General features: G+C 45.7%; 1 protein-coding gene and 1 pseudogene across 1 annotated transcript in view; both read right to left on the reverse strand.

Annotated features, from left to right (window-relative positions):
- LOC129696870 (peroxidasin homolog) overlaps positions 1 to 23,490 on the reverse strand; it is a 217,670-nt gene that overhangs the window by 188,878 nt on the left and 5,302 nt on the right. The gene's annotated exons all lie outside the window — the stretch shown is intronic.
- LOC129697752 (U2 spliceosomal RNA) lies at positions 8,436 to 8,596 on the reverse strand (annotated as a pseudogene).

Consider the following 23,490-nt stretch of genomic DNA (forward strand, 5'->3'; position numbering starts at 1 on the left):
CATAATTGCTGGAGCATGACCCGGCATGGAGGGACTGACGTGAGGGGAGTGGGGAAGAAGAACAATGGGGGGTGGGAGAGGGAGCTGGCATGCTTTGTAACTTTATTTGCGCCATAGGTGGCACCTATTTGCATACATTGTGTATGCAGGCAAAGAATTTCACGGTGCTTGCTCACATGTGAAAAAGTGTTCCTTTTCCTCCTAGGATCTTCTCAGTTCACAGGCACACACAAATGTTGCCTTGTTCCAGCCTGCAGAGAAGGAGTATATTCCAAGAATGGGGAGAAGGCAGGAGAACGGGGTTACGAGGGAGAGATAGATCGGCCATTATTGCATGGCGGAGTACACTTGATGGGCCGAATGGCCTAATTCTGCTCCAATTACTTATGACCTTAATGTTGTACAGCTCCTCCCCCGAAGCTCAGCGGTCTCCCATTGACAGGCATGCTCGAGGTGAGTTGGAACCTTTCTTCACTACACCCTCTTGCACCCGTTTTGGCATGGCCGAGATGAAAAATGTATCCCAATTTTTTTTTTGAGTGAACTTCTCAAATAACCCCAAAGCTTCAGAAGTAGATAACCAGTTCAAAGCCTTGTGAGACAAGATAGACAGATGGTGCAAGGTGGGCAGGAGGAAAAGGGATCAGGAGAGAGTGAGCATGTTCAATACAATAAAACATTCATTTGATATATTGGGGAAAAGGAGTGAGATTTAATAAGTTATTCTTCTTCTCACTCCTTTTCGAGCTTGTACAGACACAGAGTTGGACATTGGAAATTTGCTTTTTGTTCTTTTCATTGCTTGTAAATATTGATTGTAATGTCCAATTGTTTGATAATTTCGATTTTGTTACTATTAATGTCTTTAATGTCTTTACTTGTTCGGAATAAATAAAATAAATAAATAAAAATAAATAAATAAATATACTCCTGGGAATGACAACCATACTACAGATTAAAAAGACACATTCACAAATACCTCCAATCTGATGTACAATAGTTTTTTCAATAAATTATTACACCAACAATGGCACTAAATTTCAGAAAATGTTCATTCAAATGTGGTTATTGATTTACCACAAAAATACAACACAGGAAGTTGACTGATTCTCCAATTAAACTGCATCTCACAACATGTGCTGAAAACTTTATTTCGAATGGAGTTAAATTAATTCCACACCCATGACATAACAGCAAAATTGGCAGCATCTGGAACTCAAACAGCCTTGAGCTTAAAGTTTGCTTTAAGGATGTATTATCGTGATGAAAACTGTAGATAAGACGAACTATTAACCTAAGATTGAATGAAACGGAATGTATAAGGTCTGCTAGCAGGATTATTAGTTGGTGCTTTTTAAAAAAAATTGTTCTGTTATAAAGCAGTTCGTTCAATCACTATGTCAATGAGCTTAAACAAAATTATGGTCAGTTATTATGTGAAGGCAATTCACATGATAAAAGGGATGATATGAACATATCCTTTGTCCTTGCGTGGAAAATAAAACATTAATGTGTGCAATTGAAAAAACAACACACAAGGAAACAAGAGTGCATAGGTTAATCTAAAAATAATGAAACAATTAAACAGACATGGATTTGCTAATCTTGCCAATGAATTTGGAAGAGTTAGTGGAGACAGACCTGCAGGGAGCTGATATGAATGTGGGAGTGATGTGCTATCTTGGCCATTCCTTTGATGTGATTGGGTTCAATGCTCCTGAGATATGGGAACCGTTCCTTTATGCAAGTGTCCCATTGTGCTGGGCAACGGGGGCAGGTTAATAAAAAACAACTGTTTCTTGAACACCGAACATATTGCCCAATAGCTAAAATGGTTTAGTGAACAAATTGATAAGGACTTGCAGCTCAGCTACCAAAAACAGTCATGTATAAAATGTGTAAATGTATAAAAGTTATCTGCATATTGCCACTCATGGACAGAAGTTGAAGTGACCTTGGTTCTGCCGTGCAGGCTACAGAAAGTGAGCAGGTTTACCATTGTTCAAATTAGATCCATAGCACCAGGAACTCTGTTAGTAACGAGTCTCAGCACTGTGCCGAGAAAGAGAGAGAGAAATGTTGGGTTAAGGTGCAGTCTTGTTTGTTACTGGTCTGCAATGATATTGGGTTTGTCGTGGAACCAATGATTAAGATTTTGTCTTTCCGCTCCTTCAAGCATCAGATTTAAAATGAAGATACATTTTTGCAAACAACTTAACGAGGGTTAAATTAAAACATTAACATGTACACTTGCTATTGAAAATGCAACACACCGGGGGGGGAAACAAGAGTACACAGGTTAATATAAAAATAATGAAACAATTAAACAGATGTGGATTTGCTAAATCGTTAAAACATTGTTAAAAGTTAAAATGAGAGTTTACTGTACAATTTCAGCACTACAAACCGCTAAAAAGCATTAATATTTGGATCCCCTTCTCACTGGGGTAAAGCTCATTTAACATACAATGGATTCACAATGGTCTACATCAAAGATCCTATAGCAAGCAAGATAGACCACTCCTTCTAAATGCAATGGGCCGACCCTAACCCAATGTTTACACAGTGTGAAAATTCCATCTGACATTTTCATTTCCACAAAAAATGTCCCCCACCCGGGCCACTCATGTGGCCCCCTGGCGTGGGATACCTTCCCTTAATTTAATTTGAGGGGCGTCTCCACCATACCGTGCCCCCTATGTCCAGCAGCGGAAGGACCCTAGACTGTGGCCCTCCCCCACCGAGCCTTGGCGTTGGCTGCACCAAGCTTCAGCGAGTCCCTTAGCACGTACTCCTGCAGTCTGCAGTGGGCCAGTCGGCAACATTCCCTGACGGACATCTCGCTCTGCTGGGTGGTGAGCAACGCTCGGGCAGACCAAAGAGCGTCTTTCACCGAGTTGATGACCCTCCAGCAGCACTCGATGTCAGTCTCTGAATGTGTCCCTGGGAACAGTCCGTAAATCACAGAGTCCTCTGTGACGGAGCTGTTCGGGATAAATCGTTCCAGGGACCCTTGCATACCTCTCCAGACTCTTTTTGCAAACCCACACTCTGCAAAGAGGTGGGCAACCGTCTCCTCTCCACCGCAACCGTCCCGGGGGCAGCGTGAGCTGGTGGTGAGGTTCCGACGGTGCAGGAAGGATCTAACTGAGAGGGCTCCCCTCACCGCCAGCCAAGCCAGGTCTTGGTGCTTGTTGGTCAGTTCTGGCGATGAGGCATTTTGCCAGACAAGCTGGGCAGTCTGCTCTGGGAACCACGCCACCGGATCCATCGAGTCCTTTCCCTGCAGTGCCTGCAGGACATTCCGTGCTGACCACTGCCCGATGGACTTGTGGTCAAAGGTGTTGGTCCGGAAGAAGCTTTCCACAGACGACAGATGGGGCGGCAATGTCCAGCTGACTGGCACATTGCGTGGCATCTGCGCCAGGCCCATCCTTCGCAACACCGGGGACAGGTAGAACCTCAGCAGGTAGTGACACTTAGTGCCCACGTGCCTTGGCTCTACACTCCGCCTGATGCAGCCACACACAAAGGTGGCCATCAGGATGAGGGCGACGTTGAGCACGCTTTTACCCCCGTTGTCTGCCGACTTGTACATTGTGACCCGTCGCACCCGGTCCATCCTCGACCCCCAGATGAACTGGAAGACGGCCCGGGTGATCCCCGTGGCGTAGGAGGGAGGGACAGGCCACACTTGTGCCAAGTACAGCAACCCCGAGAGCACCTCACACCTGATGACCAAATTTTTCCCGGTTATGGAGAGGGAGCGTTGCCTCCACAGCTCCAGCTTCCTCCCCACCTTGGCTATCCGCTCCAGCCAATTCTTGTTACTCGCCTCAGCCCCCCCCCGGACCAGATCCCCAGCACCTTCAAGAAGTCAGGCTTGATAGTGAAGGGGATGGAAAATCGGTCAGGCCAGTTGCCAAAGGGCATGGCCTCGCTCTTCCTGCGGTTCACCCTGGCTCCCGTGGCCGACTCAAACTGGTCGCAAATGTTGATCAATCTGCGGACCGACCTTGGATCCAAGCAGAAGACGGCGACATCGTCCATGTACAGGGAGGTTTTTACTTGAATGCCCCCACTGCCTGGCAATGTCACTCCTCTTATGCTCGCATCCTTCCTGATGGACTCGGCAAAAGGTTCAATACAGCAGACAAACAAGACAGGAGAGAGAGGGCAACCCTGCCTGACTCCAGACCTTACAGGGAAACTGTCTGATTCCCACCCATTGATTTGGACTGCACTACTGATATTGGTGTAGAGCAGTTTGATCCAATTTCGGATTCCCTCCCCAAAACCCATTTTGGAGAGCACGTCCCTCATGTACGTGTGCGATATCCTGTCGAAGGCCTTCTCCTGGTCCAAGCTGACTAGGCAGGCATCCACCCGTCTGTCCTGCACGTAGGCAATGGTATCTCTCAGCAGCGCTAGGCTGTCTGAGATTTTCCTGCCAGGTACAGCACAGGTTTGGTCCGGGTGGATTACCCGTCCCAGAGCAGACTTGACCCGGTTGGCGATGGCCTTAGACAGGATCTTGTAATCTACATTCAACAATGTTATGGGTCTCCAATTCTTTATATCCTTCCTCTCCCCCTTCTGCTTGTAGATTAGGGGTAGAGGAATGCTGCCTTTCCTCATGGAGTCTGACATGCTGCCTGCTAGAAGCATGTCGTTGTACACTTCCAGCAGGTCCGGGCCCACCCAGTCCCACAGAGCCGAGTACAACTCGGCCGGTAAGCCATCGCTTCCGGGAGTTTTACTCGAGTCAAAGGAGCGGATGGAGCCAGTCAGCTCCTCTAGGGTCAGTGGTTGGTCCAGACTCTCCCGCTTGCTGTCCTCCAAGACCTCCGTGATAGAGGACAGGAAGTTCTGGGAGGCGGTGCTGTCTGTGGCCTTTCTGTCATACAATTCCGTGTAAAAGGATTTGCAGACCCTCAGCATGTCTGTCTGCGAGGATGTTACCGAGCCGTCCTCCTCCCTAAGGTTGTTGATCACAGAGCTCCCCCTGTGAACCTTATGGAAGAAGAAACGTGAGCACGTCTCATCCTGCTCCACATGGCGGACCCTAGATCGGAAGATGATCTTGGAGGATTCAGAGGTAAAGAGCCGAGCTTGCCGGTCCTTCACCTCTCTAAGTTCCTCCCTCACATCCACCCCCCTCGACTGCAGAAGGAGCAGTTGTTGCAAATCTGTCTGGAGTTGGCACAATTCCCTCTGACTCTGTCTTGCTTTCTGAACCCCTTTGGCTATGAAGAACCTCTTAATGTTCTCCTTGGTTGCTTCCCACCAGAGTGTCGAGGAGTCTAAGAGGGGCCTCACCGTTCTCCAACATGCGTAGTCCCTCTTTAGCTCCTCAACGTTCTCTGGGGTCAACAGCTTCACGTTTAACTTCCACGTCCCTCTGCCTGCCTTCCGGTCCTCCTGTAGGTGACAGGAAGCCTGAAGGAGGCAGTGGTCAGAGAAGAACACCGGCGTGAGGTCGGTGTGTCTCACCGTGACGGCCTTCGTGGTGAAGACGAAGTCTATCCGGGATCGGGCTAAACCGTCCGATCTCGACCAGGTGAACCGCGGCTGGGACCCGCCTGCAGGGTCGCTGAAGGCGTCGTGCAGCTTTGCGTCTTTTACCGTTTCCATCAGGAACTTGGACGTTACACAGAAAAGCTGGAGAAACTCAGCGGGTGCAACAGCATCTATGGAGCGAAGGAAATAGGCAACGTTTCGGGCCGAAACCCTTCTTCAGACTGATCAGGGGTGGGGGTCGGGGGAGGGGAAAAGAAAGGAAAAAGGAGGAGGAGCCTGAAGGCTGGGGGATGGGAGGAAACAGCAGGGGGACGGAGGAAGGGGAGGAGACAGCAAGGACTAACAAAATTGGGAGAATTCGATGTTCATGCCCCGGGGGTGCAGACTCCCCAAACGGAATATGAGGTGCTGTTCCTCCAATTTCCGGTGCTGCTCGCTGTGGCCATGGAGGAGACCCAGGACAGAGAGCGGAGGGAGGCGGAGTGGGAGGGGGAGTTGAAGTGCTGAGCCACCGGGAGGTCAGCTTGGTTATTGCGGGCGGACCGAGCTCAGGTGTTCGGCGAAACGATCGCCCAACCTCGCTTTGTTCTCACCGTAGAAGAGATGCTTCTGTCGCACCTGCCGATTGCTTGGGTCCTTGAACACGAGGGGGGAGGTAAAGGGACAAGTGTTGCATCTCTTGCGGTTGCAAGGGAAAGTGCCCGGGGAGGGGGGGGACCGAGAGGGAAGGGAAGAATTGACAAGGGAGTTATGGAGGGAGCGGTCTTTGCAGAAGGCAGATATGGGGGGAGATGGGAAGATGTGGCGAGTGGTGGGGTCACGTTGGAGGTGGCGAAACTGACGGAGGATTATTTTTTGTATGTGACGGCTGGTGGGGTGAAAGGTGAGGACTAGGGGGACTCTGCCCTTGTTGCGAGTGCGGGGATGGGGAGAGAGAGCAGTGTTGCGGGGTATGGAGGAGACCCTGGTGCGAGCCTCTGGAACTTGGACGTGCTGTCCAGTCCGTTGTCGGCACTGCCGGATCGTCCAGCCGCATCAATGATGCAGTTGAAGTCACCAACCAGAACGAGCTGCCGGGACGTGGCCAACAGCACTGGGAGCTGCTGGAGAACGGCCAGCCGCTCGCTCCGCACGGGTGGGGCATACACATTAATCAGCCGGAGCGGAGAACGACAGTACATTACATCCACCACGAGGAGACGCCCCACAACCACTTCCCTGACCTCAGTGATGGCGAAGTTCCCTCCCCGCAGCAAGATCCCCAGGCCGGAAGCACGACAGTCATTGCCCCCCGACCACACCAACAGTCCGTGGGGCCACCATCGCGACCACCTCCGATAGCAGCGGAGGTGTGGCAACCCGCACTCTTGCAGAAAAGTCACATCTGCCTTGACCTTGGCCAGGTACTACTATAAGGCATTAACACATCGCACAGTGCTCTTCACACTGCGCACGTTTAAGGATGTCAGTTTCAGCTCCATTAGAATCACTGACCTTTTTCCCGTTTCCTCATGCCCACCCCTTCAGTGAATTGGCGCACCTGTCCTGGGCTCAGGTACCCGCCCTCCTCAACGAGTTGGGTTTCCTGTGTCGTAACCAGAGGTGTCGTTGGGGGGGGGCTGGGCTGCTCGTTTTACCCCCTTCTGGGTGCGCCGCTTCCCCTGTCTCTCGTGGCTGGGGCACGGTGACAAACTTACTGCTCCCGGTTGCCCGGAGCTGGGACCCAACGGCCACTGCACTGCTCCCGATGCCCTGGAGCTTGGCCCCACCGACTGCTGCGATGATCCCGGTCTCCAGGGCCTGGGGCCCAACGGCTGCTGTACTGCTCCCGATGTCCTGTGGCTGGAGCCCCTCGACCGCTGCTCTGCTCGAGAGACCGTTTTTTTGGGGTTTTTTGGGCTTGCCAACCCCTTCTGGCCTCTGCTCCTTGTGACCCTTCTGGTGTTTTCCGTGCTTCACCATCGTCCAATTCTGCTCTCCCCCCTCCTCCTCAATTGACTCTCCCTCCTGGGCTTGGTGCTGGAGTTCTTCTGGCACTTGAGGGCTCGAGGTGGTTGGGCTGTCCCCATCCCTATTTCCCCTTTCTGCTGGGGGCTTGGCAGTGGTAGTGGGTGTCTCACCTGCCCTGGGGGTGCTGGAAACCGCCCCTCTTGTTGCCTGTGCGTATGAGCAGGCTCTTTTCGGGCAGGCCCTGTAAAGGTGGCCTCCCTCCCCACACAGGTTGCCGTTCTTGCTGGCCTGGCAGTCTTTGGTCTCGTGGCCCTCCGTTTTACAGTTTTTGCAGACCACTGCAGTGCATTGGGCCACCACATGCCCAGGTTTGTTACATTTTCTGCATAGTCTGGGCTGCCCCACGTAACTCAGATAGCCTCTGTTCCCTCCAATTGCGAAAACCGAGGGAGGGTGGAGGAGAGCTCCTTCCTTGTCCACCCTCAGCTTTACCTTGACCTGCCGCTTGCTCGTCCAAATCCCATGCAGGTCCTTTACGTCCACGCAGTTCCCTGCTCCGTCGACGTAGCGAGCAAGGAAGGTGAGGACATCCACTACGGGCACATGTGGGTTGAACATGTGCACCGTGATCATCCTTTCTTTTTGGTTTGGGAGGGTGAAGAAGCGGCTGTACCTTTAGCAAGGACATCGGAGCTTCGTTCCCCTTCTCCTGCAGATCTTTCATAAACTTTTGCCATCCCGTCGGAAGTACAAAGGTGACATCGAAATATCCATTACCCGGGAAGTCCTGGAGGCAGTAGATATCTCTGGGCTCAAACTTGCAGGTCTCCAGCAAGACCTTCTTTACAAACGTGTCTCGACTGAAGGGCATCCCCTCGCTGAGGTCCTTCACGCTAATCCTCAGGGTATTGCGGATACCCTGTCCTCTCGCTCCAATTGCAGCTGCCATTGCTACGATTTTTACACCGCAATCTGCAGCTCTTGTCCTTAATGGACCGCCAGGACTGCTCTAACAAGAACAGATAGCTCTTGCACTGTTCTGATAAGAACAGATGCTCTCTTTTACTACAAAATCTGATAAGAACAGATACTACTCTTGATCTTAGCCAAAAGACCCAGAAGCGATAAAGTTAAAGGGGAAGATGAAGCTTGCCTCTTTAAAAAAACACAGCATGTATATGCAATAACATAATCCACATATGGCACCAAGTCACTGCATGCAAGTCACCTTACAGCTAAATTCAATTATGGAAAACAAATAGTGACTTCAAATGTGCTATAGATACTGTATCAAAGCCGAGCAGTGGAATATTAATCTAAAGTACTTTCTGATTGGTTACCTTGAAAAGGCAATATCTGAAAGAAAATAGTCATTGGCATCTATAAAACAGTATAAAGCAAGTTAATTTCTGAAAATTGTTTTCAGATTTTGTTCTTGTTGCTGTGATCTGGATGCAAGTACTGTTAAGGAACATAGGAGAGTTGTTCAAAAAAAGGGCGAGTTTCGCTCTTGAGCGGTTTGTGCACAAATTAATTAAGGGACTGACGTAATCTTCAATCTTCTGATTAGAAGCACTCAAGTGATAAATTAACCCATGCTGATGCTTTACAATTCCTCCCGTTACATGCAAAAAGATAATAGAAGATCCTTGCCAATCAAAGTTGTCTCTTTTCATTCAAGGATTCAAAGCATTGTTGCCTGAACTAATCAGCCGTTCTTGATGAACAGGCCAAGAGAATGGCTGCCACTTTTCCACTTCCCTCAGTGTGTCTTGCAGCTTAATATTCCATCTTCTTATATGCATTTTCCAAAAATCAGTCAGGGTTAACATACTTCATTTAAGAGCACAATTCCACAACATATTCCAACTACATTAATTTACCACATTAATTCAATGTTCACAGCATTGCTCATTAAGCATACTTGCAATGGGTGGTTCTGTATAGATTGGGACAAAGACAACCAAGTTGGCTTCAAGTTTATTTTGTTAGCCGAGGGAGAATGGCCAAAAGCAAGCTGGATTGGTGAAGTGGCAACGGTGTTGGACAAGGGTATCAGCAAATGAGCCAAGGTAGGGAAAGGTTCAAATACTAAAAGCCAAATGTTATATTGTTTGATAGAGTATCGTCACAACAAGAGTCAATAGAAGATTGTTTTTCTGCTTGACAATTTACAAAATAACCTTTAAGTACTTCCCTAGGTTCCAAGCCAAATTGCACAATAACCAATTTGGCCTGCGTAATACAGATAATGTTTCCTAATTCATCAGCATCAATTCATATACAAGTCATGTTATGGAAACATGCATTAATGCAGAACTATCTGTACTATGTTGGGTGTTTACAAAGTGGTCCCCTTGTATTGTATTGTATTCAAATTGATTGTCATTGTCTCAATTTGAGACAACAAAATGAATTTCCCTTACAGGCAGTATCATTAAAAAAAAAACACAAAAAAATAAAAAAATAATAAAACATATTAAAAATAAAATTGAAATTGAATTTAAAAAAAGCACAAACACAGAAAGTCCACGACACAACATAACATAAATGGCACCAAGGTGAGGATGGCACCATAGTCCAGCCAGCCTCCCCTCCGTGTTCATCCGTGATCGGGGCCTTCCAAGCACCCGCAGTCGCCGCCCCGGGTGGCCCGATGTTCAGGCCCTCACGCCGGGCTGGTGGAACGCCGACGCCGAACCCTGACGGTGAGCATCCTCCTCCTCAGCGGCCCGGACCTCCTGATCAGCCGCCTCCCGCTGCCGGAGTCTGCAGCTCCCGAGTCCGCAGGCCGAGCCGGGCAGAGTCGCAGGACCCCGCGCTGTCCATCAGGCCGCCCGCATTGGGAGCTCCGCAAACCGCAACTCCATGATGTCGGTGCAGCAGGTCCAGCACTCTGGGCTCCAGACGGCGACCTCCGGTAAGGCATCGCTAGCCCCGCGATGTTCCAGCGCTGTCCCGCCGCTGCTGGAGCTCCGGTCGATCCCGGCAGGAAGGCCGCGCCAATCCAGGTAGGTAGGCTGCTGTGGGGGGAGGGGGCGAGGACGCGACTCGAATAATAGTCGCGTCCTCACCAGGAAGCGGCTGAAGGACAGTATCCCCGCACCGTGCCCTCTTCCCCCACATAAAAACAACAAAAAAACCACAAAAAAAACACACTTTTACATAACTAAATAAACAAAAAAACAAAAAGATCCGGGCTGTAGGTGGAGGCTGCTGGCACCAGCGCCACCGGAAGTACAACACATACCCCTGCGGTTTGGAAAAAAATACAGTTTGGTGGCTGCTTTACAAACGAGCTCCTTCCAGTCCTAGTGCGATCATGCTTCTATTTGCTGTCACGTTAATTCTCCATCACAATCCCATTCTGTTCCAATGATGTTTAATATAAATTCAAGAAACAGCCACTTGTCTTTTACTTGGATACATTCAATGATTTCAGATAATAGATCCTTCGGGAAGTGTAACATTGACTCCGTTTTTTCTCTCCACATAGGTTGCCCGACTTGCTGAGTATCTTCAGCATCCTATTTTTCATTTCAGATTTCCATAGGTTATTAAGTTGAACAGCTAATACCTTGACATCAATTGCTTACAATGTCTTATTCCATCAACATGGTTCACAATGCAATGCACCCCAGTCAAGTGACCATTTATCAAATGCAATGCAAGGTATGCTGATGGGTGGTTTTAGCACAACGTGGTCTTACAATAACTGATACCGCTTTTGAAACCAGCTCAATCCTCAACAGATGTCCAAAAGCTCTTGGGATATGGCTTTCTGGACACCGATCAAGCAAGTATCGATGGCAGAGTTTTCTTCTGCATAATGTAAAAGCATCAAAGACAGCTGTAGCTGGATGTTAACATCTCAGATGACCTCACTTGGACCCACAATACCTCAACTCTGATCAAGAAGGCTCACCAGCGTCTCTTCTTCCTGAGGAGACTGAAGAAGGTCCATCTGTCTCCTCAGATCCTGGTGAACTTCTAACGCTGCACCATCGAGAGCATCCTTACCAACTGTATCACAGTATGGTATGGCAACTGCTCTGTCTCCGACCGGAAGGCCTTGCAGAGGGTGGTGAAAATTGCCCAACGCATCACCGGTTCCTCGCTCCCCTCCATTGAGTCTGTCCAAAGCAAGCGTTGTCTGCAGAGGGCGCTCAGCATCGCCAAGGACTGCTCTCACCCCAACCATGGATTGTTTACCCTCCTACCATCCGGGAGGCGCTACAGGTCTCTCCGTTGCTGGACCAGCAGGTCCAGGAACAGCTTCTTCCCGGCGGCTGTCACTCTACTCAACAACGTACCTCGGTGACTGCCAATCACCACCCCCCCCCCCACTCCTCCCACAGGAAAAACACTATGTCTGTATATATGCTAATGTAAATATTTATTCAAATCATATGCTATGTCGCTCTTCCAGGGAGATGCTAAATGCATTTCGTTGTCTCTGTACTGTACACTGACAATGACAATTAAAGTTGAATCTGAATCTGAACACAACTATGATACAGCATGGAAATAGGTCCTACAGCCCAACTCATCCATGCCAACCTAGATGTCTCATCCAAGCAAGTCTCATTTGCCCTATTTGGCCCATAACCGTTTTATAACAGCCCAAGTCAAGTGTATTTTAAATGTTATAGCGCCCATCTCAACTACTTCCTCTAGCAGCTCATTTCATGTACCCACTACCTTCCGAGAAAAGTTCACCCTCAGGTCTCTATTACATCTTTCCCCTTTCATTTTAAATTTACAGTACGTCCTCTGGTTCTTGGTTCCACCACTCTGGGTAACAGACTCTGTGTATTCGCCCTACCTATTTCTCTCGTGATTTTATACACCTCTACTAGATCACCCTTCAGCTACCTACGTTCCAAGGAATAAAATCCTAGCTTGCCCAATCTCTCTCTATAAGCACAGGCCCTCTCTTTCTGGCAACATCCTCGTAAATTATCTCAGCACCCTTTCTAGCTTATTGACATTCCGCGCAGTAATCAACAAATTCAGCATCAAACTAAGGAGTTAGTGAGGCATTTTGCTGTTTAATATAATTTTAAAGCAGTTAAGCACTACAGGAGTCCCCGACAGCCAGTGGCTGATACAGCAGTGTAAACAGGAAGAATAAAAGGCATTAAACATCACATGGGTTTGCAGCAATTTTCATGCATTTCTAATCCCATGAATGCTCCCCCATTGGCAGGAGTGTTTTGTTAAACAAAGGAGCCACTCTGGTAGTATCTACTTAATTTCCTAAACAAACTTGGCTCGCTGCTTCACAGGAAGAGGCGAATTAAGTTTCTGGTTACCAGCTACTTGTATACAGGAAAAAAAATCTCAAGTGACAATTGAAGCCATGAGATAATTTAAAAAAAAATAAAATAAAAAAAGATCTGTACCCCTAGTTAGGGAAAAAAAGAAAATTAGTCTGCAACTCCAATTAGGAAAAATAAGAAAGCTAAACCCACTTTTTTGGCACACTTGTATCCACTGTCACTGAAATCCACTACAGGCATATGCAGGAATTTATGATGCTTCAGGGATTTTGGGCTTTGCATTCCGACAACAGAACAAAGAATGGAAAACCTAACTGTAGCAAATTCCACAGAAGAGCCATTTCCTACTGTTTGCTGAGGTTGTGTCTTTCTGCTTTTGTTTGCACCCAACTCCTTAATCTGTCTTTTCAAACACTGCCCCAGGCACCAATGTTCACCTGGACATGTGTTTGATGGAAACTAAGTATTTCAATGCTGGTTTAGTTTCACAGTATAAAACTGCAAATAAAAAAAAGACAATTTATTTCAACTGTAAGTAATAGCAAAACATTAATACAGGCATTCCCCGATTTACGTAACAGGCAAGTCAGGTAAATTTGCACTCGCGTAAACAATTCACAATAACACAGTGTGTTGTTGCAATGGGAGGATGGTCCCCTCTCCCTACTATCCTACTGGCCAATGTACAGTCCCTTCAAAACAAAGTGGAGGACTTAAGGGCAAGGCTGCTTTATTAAAGGGAGCTGAGGGAATGCTCTGTGTTCTGTTTCACAGAGACATGGCTCACCCCCAGCTCCCCAGACTCAGCGGTCCAGCCTGAAGGGTTCTCCATCCACCTTATGGACCGTACGCAAGCATCTGGGAAAGGGAGAGGAGGGGGCGTCTGCCTCGTGGTCAGCTCTGCGTGCTGCTCAGACGTGGCAGTCCTGTCCAACTCCTGCTCTCCACACCTCGAACATCTGGCGGTGAAGTGCCGTCCCTTTTACCTTCCGAGGGAATTCACGTCCATCATCCTGACCACGGTCTACATCCCACCCCAGGCAGATGTCTGTCTGGCACTGGAGGAGCTGCATGCCGGTGTAGAGGAACAACTACAGGACTGTTTGGAGTCTGTAGACTGGGCAATGTTCAAGGACTCGGCAATGGACTTGAACGAATACGCCACAGTCGTTATAGATTTCATTAAGAAATGTGTGGAGGTCTGCATCCCTACAAAAACCTACCGAGTGTTTCCCGATCAGAAACCTTGGATGAACTTTGAGATCCGCACTCTTCTGAAGACCAGACACCGGGCGTTCATGTCTGATGATACAGTGGTCTACAAGAGGTCCAGGTACAAACTTGGTAAGGCCATTAAAAAGGCCAAAAGGGACTTCTGCTCCAAACTGGAGGATGAGACAGATGTTCGGCAGCTTTGGCGGGGCCTGAATGCAATCACCTCCTACAAGGCGAAATCAAGAGACACCTCCAATGTCAGCGAAACATCACTCCCTGACGAGCTCAATACGTTTTACGCACGGTTTGATAGGGAGAACAATGATGTGCCTTCCCGATTCCCCATTCGCTGTGATGGTATTTCAGTCTCAGTCACAGAGGCCGACGTCAGGAAATCCTTCAGAGGTGAACCCTCAAAAAGCACCTGGACCTGATGGTATATCTGGTCGTGTTCTAAAAACCTGTGTGGACCAACTGGCTGGAGTGTTTACGGACATTTTCAACCTCTCACTTCTGAGGTCTGAGGTTCCCACCTGCTTTAAAAGGGCATCAATTATTTCAGTGCCCAAGAAAAGTAAGGTGACGTGCCTCAATGACCATCGACCAGTGGAACTAACGCCTGTGGTGATGAAGTGCCTTGAGAGGTTGATCATGGCACAAATCAACTCCTACCTCGACAAATACCTGGACCCACTGCAGTTTGCTTACCGCCGCAACAGATCAACGGTGGATGCGATCTCGCTGGCTCTCCACTCCGCTCTGGACCACTTGGACAACAAAAACTCATATGTCAGGCTGTTATTCATTGATTACAGCTCGGCATTTAATACAATCATCCCCTCCAAGCTGGTTACCAAACTCGCAGAACTGGGTCTCTGCGCATCACTCTGCAATTGGATCCTCAACTTCCTCATTCACAGACCACAGTCTGTTCATATTGGTGGAAATGTAGCAGCCTCGATAAAAATCAGCACGGGAGCACCTCAAGGCTGCGTGCTCAGCCCCCTGCTATACTCACTCTATACTCATGACTGTGTAGCCGGTCATAACGCAAACTCCATCATCAAGTTTGCTGACGACACCACTGTTGTGGGACGTATCACTGATGGGGATGAGTATAGAAGAGAGATCGAGCAACTGTCCATATGGTGCCAGCACAATAACCTGGCCCTCAACACCAGCAAAACCAAGGAACTGATTGTGGACTTTGGAAGGAGTAGGATGGGGACCCACAGTCCCATTTATATCAACGGGGCAATGGTTGAAAGGGTCAAGAGCTTCAAATTCCTGGGCGTGCACATCTCTGAAGATCTTTCCTGGTCCGAGAACACTGATGCAATTATTACGAAAGCACATCAGCGCCTCTACTTCCTGAGAAGATTACGGAGAGTCGGTTTGTCAAGGAGGACTCTCTCTAACTTCTACAGGTGCACAGTAGAGAGCATGCTGACCGGTTGCATCGTGGCTTGGTTCGGCAACTTGAGCGCCTAGGAGCGGAAAAGACTACAAAAAGTAGTAAACATTGCCCAGCTCATCATCAGCTCCGACCTCCCTCCCATCAAGAGATCTATCACAGTCGCTGCCTCAAAAAGGCTGGCAGTATCATCAGGGACCCACACCATCCTGGCCACACACTCATCTCCCTGCTACCTTCAGGTAGAAGGTACAGGAGCCTGAAGACTGCAATGACCAGGTTCAGGAATAGCTAGTTCCCCACAGCCATCAGGCTATTAAACTTGGCTCGGACAAAACTCTGAACATTAATAGCCCATTATCTGTTATTTGCACTTGATCAGTTTATTTATTTGTGTGTGTATATATTTATATAATGATATATGGACACACTGATCTGTTTTGTAGTCAATGCCTGCAATGTTCTGTTGTGCTGAAGCAAAGCAAGAATTTCATTGTCCTATTAGGGACACATGACAATAAACTCTCTTGAATCTTGAGAGCTTCCCATCCATTTCATGGATATAAAAGCATCACCCATACTCGGTGCAAAACTTGGAAGACAAGCAGGAACGAGGGAGGTGATCGAGAGCAACTTCCAGCCGAGTATCCGACACGTTGCACAGGGTGAACCAGCGAGTCCTTCTTCAACTGCTGTCACACTGCCCGGTTGACAGGGCTGTTGTTGCGGCTCACGTTGTAGCCCCTGGTCGACAGCACTTTCTTGCAGGGCGCCGCCACCAACAGGACGCGCTGTTACTGTAGGGTTCCCTCCACTCCCACCAGCTGCTGCTTCTTCACGTCGGCTGCCTGGTCCTCTCCCCCCTCCACCACCTTGGTAGACGTCAGCGACCACGGGGAGAAGGAGGCGGCAGTGGAGGGGGGAGCAAACAAAGGTGACAGTCAACGGCATTTGGTGAGAGGGAAGGGGGCCCCATGGTGACTGAGCGCATCCTGTGGTGGTGGTGGCTGGAAAAAAGTGCTGTCGGCTAGTGGCTACAATGTAAGCTGCAACAATAGCCACAACAACTGGACAGTGCAGCAGCTGGTGACGAAGGGCTCACTGGTGCAGAGTAGCAGCATCGTGCCGTGCCTAGTACGGTAAATTTTTAACACATATATCTTAAACATTTTTTGTACCGCTTCATTTTTTTTTTGAGCTTTAAGAAAAAGATAGAAGTGAAGAAAGTAAAGAAAGTGCGCAAGAGTCGTGAAGTGCAAGAGTGTTGGGAAAAGAAAGCCCCTTAGAAAAGAAGTTAGAGAAGGAAGTAAAGTGAGAAAGTAGACCCTAGAAAAGAAAGAAAAAGAAAATAGGAACATCGTGCCTAGTTTTAAGGAGAAACTCAGCAGACTGAATCAGTCTGAAGAAGGGCCCAGCATTGTAACGTCATCTATCCATGTTCTCCAGAGATGCTCCCTGACCTGCTGAGTTATTTCAGCAATTTACAGTTCCGTGTTTCTCCCGAGTTTTAAAATGATCTTGACTTGCATAAAATCTGACTTACGCAAGGGATGAGCATAAACCTTATGAATGTCAGTTCACGTGACTGAAAAACTAATTTAAATTCACGAATCCTTCTTTGGAAAAGGCAATATCAAAGCATTATTACTCTCATCATGTGCAACAAGATAGTTAAAAGCTTTGTTGGCATCGTATCCAAGCAAATTATATGGTACATAAGTACATCATAGTTTGAGAGAAAAGAGAAGAGTGCAGATTATAACGTGATACCTAACGTTACAGAACGTTGAAAGAAAAACCCTGTAACGGCCACAATGAAGTTGATTGGAAGATAAATAATGCAATTAAACTTTACATTTGGTACAAATCACAGCTAAAAAAAATGTCAATTCTACACATGCGGAATGGAATGACTGAATATTAGGAACGTGACAAAAATTTGTGAGCTAATGTACTAATTATTCAACAAGGCCAATATTTGGAATCTCTTTGTAAATCACAGCGCACACACAGGACATTATTTTTTTAAACCCACAATAAAGTTACCAAGTGCTGGAGTAACTCAGCGGGTCAGACAGCATCCCTAAAGAACATAGGTAGGTAATGTTTCATAAGGGACATTCTTCAGTTTTAGACCTCGTCAAAGGTAGGGTTCCAACTTGAAATGTCACCAATCCATGTTCTCCAAGGATGCTGCCTGATTCGTTGGGTTACTCCAGCATCCTGTCTTTTTTTGTAAACCAGCATCTGCAGTTCCTTACTTCTAGAATAAAGTTACGACTTCAGTCAAAATAATTCAAACGGCATTACTCTTCATTGATTCCAGCTCTCAGTCTGAAGGATCACAACATGAAATGTCACCTATTCCTTTTCTCCAGAGACGCTGTCTGACTCGCTGAGTTACTCCAGCTTTTTGTATCTATCTTCGGTTTAAACCAGCATCTGCAGTTCCTTCCTACACAGCATTCATTTAATGTCTTTATTCTTCATAGCTTAACAATGGAAAAATTAGATTATTTCATCCAATTTGAACTGAAAAATTATATTTCTATTCATTTGTCTTTATAAATTTAATTAAGTGTTGACCTTGGCCAGCTACAGGAAACCCACACTGGTAGCATGCAGTTATGAGTATTAGGTCATAAGGGATCATTGTAGAATTAGGCCATTCGGTCCATCAAGCCTACTCCGCCATTCAATCATGGCTGATCCATCTCTCCCTCCTAACCCCATTCTCGCAGTGCTGAGATTGACATGCTTAGAACTCCAAAATCCATTTTCGACTCTATATCCCTCAATTTCCCTTTGTGTTTAAAAAACATCACAATCTAAGTCTTGAATATTAACTGCCTCCTTGAAGTACAGAATTTTAAAGATTCAGAGCACTCTTGCCAAAGATAATTCCACAGCTAAGTTTAACAACCCCTTAAGACTGCGACTGTGATTCCTGGATCAAGATCTCAAGCCAGAGAAAAATGTGCTACACCATCTATGCTCCCACTATTAGAATCTTAACAGGTGCTTGTATCCCATTCTTCTGAACTAGAGAGAGTACAGCTCTATCGGATTCAATCTACCGTCAAGCAGTCCATCGTACACAGGTAACCCCCCTCACCCCAAGATTAAATCTCGTAATCCTATACTACATGACCTGCAAAGCAGTCATTCCCTTTCATGGGGTTAGAGATCAAACTCCACATAATAATGGTCTTGATGTATTCCGAACAAAGTCCAAAACAACCATAGTCCAATCTTCAAGCCCCAAGTTTCTATCCATAAAGGCCAATATACCCACCATATGCCATCCTACTTATTTTCTAAGTGAAGCTGCATTCAATGTTTCTGTGTTTCAAATGTAAGCATATGCGAATCCAACACAAGATTGGTCCAGCAATAATAGAGAATCAAGAGTTTTTCCTTGGCATATATGCCGAAACGTAACAATGAAATGTTTGTATTACAACAGCAGAGCAGGTTAGTAAACAGTGGATCTCAATAGATAACATAATAAACAAAAAGGTCAATAAATAAAATAACCCAATACAGTGGGGGAAATAAACAAAGTCTGAAGTCTCTTGTGCAACCAAGACAGTTTATAGTTTGGAGTTTAGTTCACAGTATTCAATAACCCAATGGTTTTTGGGGAAGAAGCTGTTCCTGAACCCGGACATTACAGTTCTCAGACTCCTATACCTTCATCACAATAGCAAGAGTGAAATGAGAGTGTGGCCAGGATGATGTGGGTCCTTGATGATGCTGCCTTTCTTTCTCAGATAGCACCTCCTATACATCCCTTCAATAATGGGGAGGTCAGTACCAGTGGTGGACGGCAGTATTTACCACTTTTTGTTATCTCCTTCATTCCTGCTCTTTTAATTGCTAGATATTAATAATTGCTCCTTTAATACAGTCCCCAAGGATGTTTATGTTGTGATGATATGCACGCTAGTGTTACAACAGTGCTCAGTGTCAGATGGTCCTGGAGAGAGAATTCGGCCCATCAGGTCTACTCCACCATTCAATCATGGCTAATCTCTCTTTCCCACTCAACCCCATTCTCCTGCCTTCTTCCCGTATGTAACTTTTGAAACTCTTACCTATCAAGAACCTGTCAATCTTCACGTTAAAAATATCCAAAGACTTAACCCCCACCGTAGTCGATGGCAATGAATTCCACAGATTTAACACTCTCCGAATAAAGAAATTCCTCCTCATCGCCTTTCTAAAGGCATGTAATTTTATTCACAGGCTGTGCCCTCTGGTCCTAGACTCTCACACTAGTGGAAACATCTCTACATCCATTCTTTCCAGCCCTTTCATTATTCAGTAAGTTTCAATGTCCCCACTAATCCTTTAAACTCCAGCAAGTAAAGGCCCAGAGTCATCAAACGCTGATCATACATTAATCCAATTATCCCTGGAATCATTTTGTTTTCCTCCTCAGGACCCTCTCCAACACCAGAACATCTCTCCTCCAATACGGGGCCCAAAACTTCAACAAAAATACTCCAAATGCAGTCTGACCAGTGACATATAAAGCCTCAGCATTACATCCCTACTTTTAAATTCCACTCCTCTCAAAATGAATACAAACATTGCATTTGCCTTCCTCACTGCCCATTCAACTTGCAAATTAACCATTTGGGAATCTTGTGCCAGCATACCCAAGTCCCTTTGCACCTCCCCATTTAGAAATTCATCACCACCTTTATTTCCCCAAAGTGAATGACCGTATAATTTTCTATGCTGTCTACCATCTGCCACTTTGCTCTCTCGCCCAAACTGTCCAACTCCTTCTGCAGACCACCTGCTTCCTCCACACTCCCTGCCACCTCCACCTATCATTCACAAACTATGTATTAGCTTATCCAGAGTGCATGGAAATGTTGGAAGACAGTTGAAGGTGACCAAAAGACAAGGATACTATATTCAGAGTGCCATAGACTAAAAGTTGGAAGACACAAGGACGATGAAGGCCTTCACCAGATATGGCTAATAGCCCAGATCATACAGGGGAGGATGATTCATATCAGAGGAACAAATGCCACCAAAAAATGTGCTTGGGTAAAGCAGATATAGAGATACTAATGGATGCATGGCTAACCATCAGCAAGAACCCCACAGCTTAAAAGCATTGCCTGGGAGAACAGCAACCTGTTAGGATAAGATCTGGAAAGATGGCTTACTGACTCCGAGCATCTTAAGGATTGTGTAGCAAAATAGTTTGTATATGCAGCTTTTTTTCCCTTACTGTTGGCTTTCAATATCAAAGGAAGGATGTGTTACATGTACTCCTGGTGCCAGAACAATAACTGTTCCGTCAAAACTGTCATCCTTTAAAGATTATGTTGTGCAACTATCTGCAGACTATTGTTGCAAGAGATTTTGGACAAAAGATTCCTGATGGTCAGTTTGAAAGGAAGCAATTATGAGCACTTCCGCTGGTAACTCAGGTTTCATGAATAAATAACATTTGTTTACAGTTGAAAGTATCAACTATTCCCACTGTCTTGAGCGAATTAAAAAAAACAAAAAAAACATGACAGATCCCCATGTACACCCACATTTAATGGTGACTTGAATTTATTAAATTCTGATCATAAATTGTTGTACTATTGTTAAAGTTTTTCACTGAACCCTGGTGCACATTACAATTATAAACCGATACCAATTAGTAGTTGACCCTAGGAAGAGACATTTAGTTGAGACCTTGTGTACTCTCTGATGGATGTATAGAAATAGATTCACCAACAGTATCCCATTACGAGCTCCTCTCTGATCTTGGAATAAAGTTAACAAAAACCGCAGATGTTGAAATTCTGGAATAAAAACTGAAAATGACACAACCTTCAGCAGATAAAGCAGTATCTGCAGTTCAAGCCAATAACCCAACTGAAAAAGATCTTTGGCCTGAACGTTTCTCCCCACAGATGCTGCCTGACCTGTTGAGTGTTTCCAGCATTGAAACGGTTGTGACGGTGTTTTAAATTCACTACCAGAGCATCAATTGCCAGATTACTGTTTTGGATAAATGCTAGCATTTTATTTCTACTGCTTTTTTGACTGATGAAAGCCTTCTGCAATGATCATGCTATCCTTTAAGTCACTGTAGTGGAAGCAAAAAGTTACCTCCCAAAAAATAGCCACAAAATGCTGGATAGAAGGAATGGGTGACGTTTTGGGTCAAGACCCTTCTTCAGACAGAAGGAGGGTCTCGGCCCGAAACTTCACCCATTCATTCTATCCAGAGATGCTGCCTGTCCCGCTGAGTTACTCCCCCATTTTGTGTCTATTTTTTGGGAGGTAATCTTTATTGCTTCCATCTTCAGTGTACACCAGCATCTGAAGTTCCTTCTTTCACACTTCCCCAATCCCCTTTTTTCTTCGCTCCATTAAATGCTGTTGCACCCGCTGAGTTTCTCCAGCTTTTTGAAGGCGAGGGGCAGGTATATCTCCACTTTTTTTCTTTTCCTCTCATATCTTTATTCACTCTTTGGCCACGCTACTTTAGTAGTCTAGGGGTCCTATCCTTTCACTTTTCACTTTTTCTCTCTTGTTCTTTCTCTCTTCTTTTCCCTCATTTTCAGGTTAAAAAGTCAAAATTGAAGCTGTACAATAATTGTCTGATTTTACATGCTGAATGTTTTATTCTTGTACAATTGCTTCTAATTAAAAAATTTTTTTTAAATAATTAATTAAATAATTGATTGCACCACGTTAAAAGTAATGATTTTTCTGTACTTTGCTTGCTTTGTAAATACATTAATTTTCAACAAGTTTAATAAGCAATTAATGCACCAATTCATTGAAAAAATGAAAATGATGGTGAAACTAAGGATAAGATTAAAGAGCACTGTGATATAAATGAACTGATAAAGTTCTCAATTGGAACCACCTCTCTTTGGAGTTTGCCAGCAATTTGGCTCATTAATAATGGCATATGTCACAAGCGTGTCATTATATTTCAGGAAGATCTGACTGATTAAGAGTAAGCTTAAACTTTGTTGTCTGTAACCCACTGGGATAAACTGACACTGAAATTTCCACTGAAAAGAAAAATAAGCAGCCTGTTGTTTGTTGTGTGTTCACGGTGTTTCATAATTGCCAGTTTTGCAGTGCACAATTACAATTGAAGCCAAATGTAACTCACTGAGAAACAGACTATCAATTATGATTTTAACATTTGTAACCTTGTCTGCCACATGCATGAGGCCAAGTTTCCTAGCAAAGAATGGAAGTGATAATATTTTGTGTAGCAAATTAACTTGCCCTTTATTCAAAAGATTCTTTCAATATCAAAATAAACAGCAGGAAGCTAGTATTTCTAACTATTCTGGCAGTAACAGAAGCTTGAGCACAAAAAAATGATTTCATATCCTGCATTTGCCTGTAAATTCCATTTGGATCTGCCTTGACACCCCCACCAAATTACTCCTGGTGAAGTGTGCAATAGCACATCTCAATTTACAAGTGTTGAAATCAAAATCTTACATATGTAATGTTTGCTTCTACCACGAGTTCTCATGTCATAACATCTGACAATGCTTTATCAGGAATGTTTTTCCAAAAGAACATTTTGTTTAAGTAAATTTTAAACACGCACGTTTGAAGAAAATTGGCCTTCAAAAAGATCACCCCTCTGCAAAGGAATATTCTGAAACTGAAATAAAAGCTGCGATTACACCATTTTACTGTGAAAACAAAATAAAACAGTACAAGGATATCTGCATCCTCCCAAACCTTAAATGTTCTGAATGCTCCAAAGCAGCAGCCCAAGTATTACTGCAGCTGAAGAAAGCAACTTGGAAGCAGTCAGTATATCTGTGGAAAGCTAGATCTGTGCCAAATTTCTGAGTGCAACTGAGATATTATAAAAATGAAGAGCTCTCATGACCATTTCCTTTCACACGAGTGATCCTCTCCTTCAAGGCCAGCACGAGATGCAACACTCGGCCAAGATTATAAACGCACATATGAAAATACTAAACTTCAGCAAAATGGTACTTGCTCTTCTATCTTTATAACATTTCTTTAAAAAAAACTCGACAATAAAGTCTGTTTACTTCAATCATTGGCAGTTGCAACCCTAATGACCTTCAAGAGCCTTGA

This window comes from Leucoraja erinacea, chromosome 5 (assembly GCF_028641065.1).
Source record: "Leucoraja erinacea ecotype New England chromosome 5, Leri_hhj_1, whole genome shotgun sequence".
NCBI lineage: Eukaryota > Metazoa > Chordata > Chondrichthyes > Rajiformes > Rajidae > Leucoraja > Leucoraja erinaceus.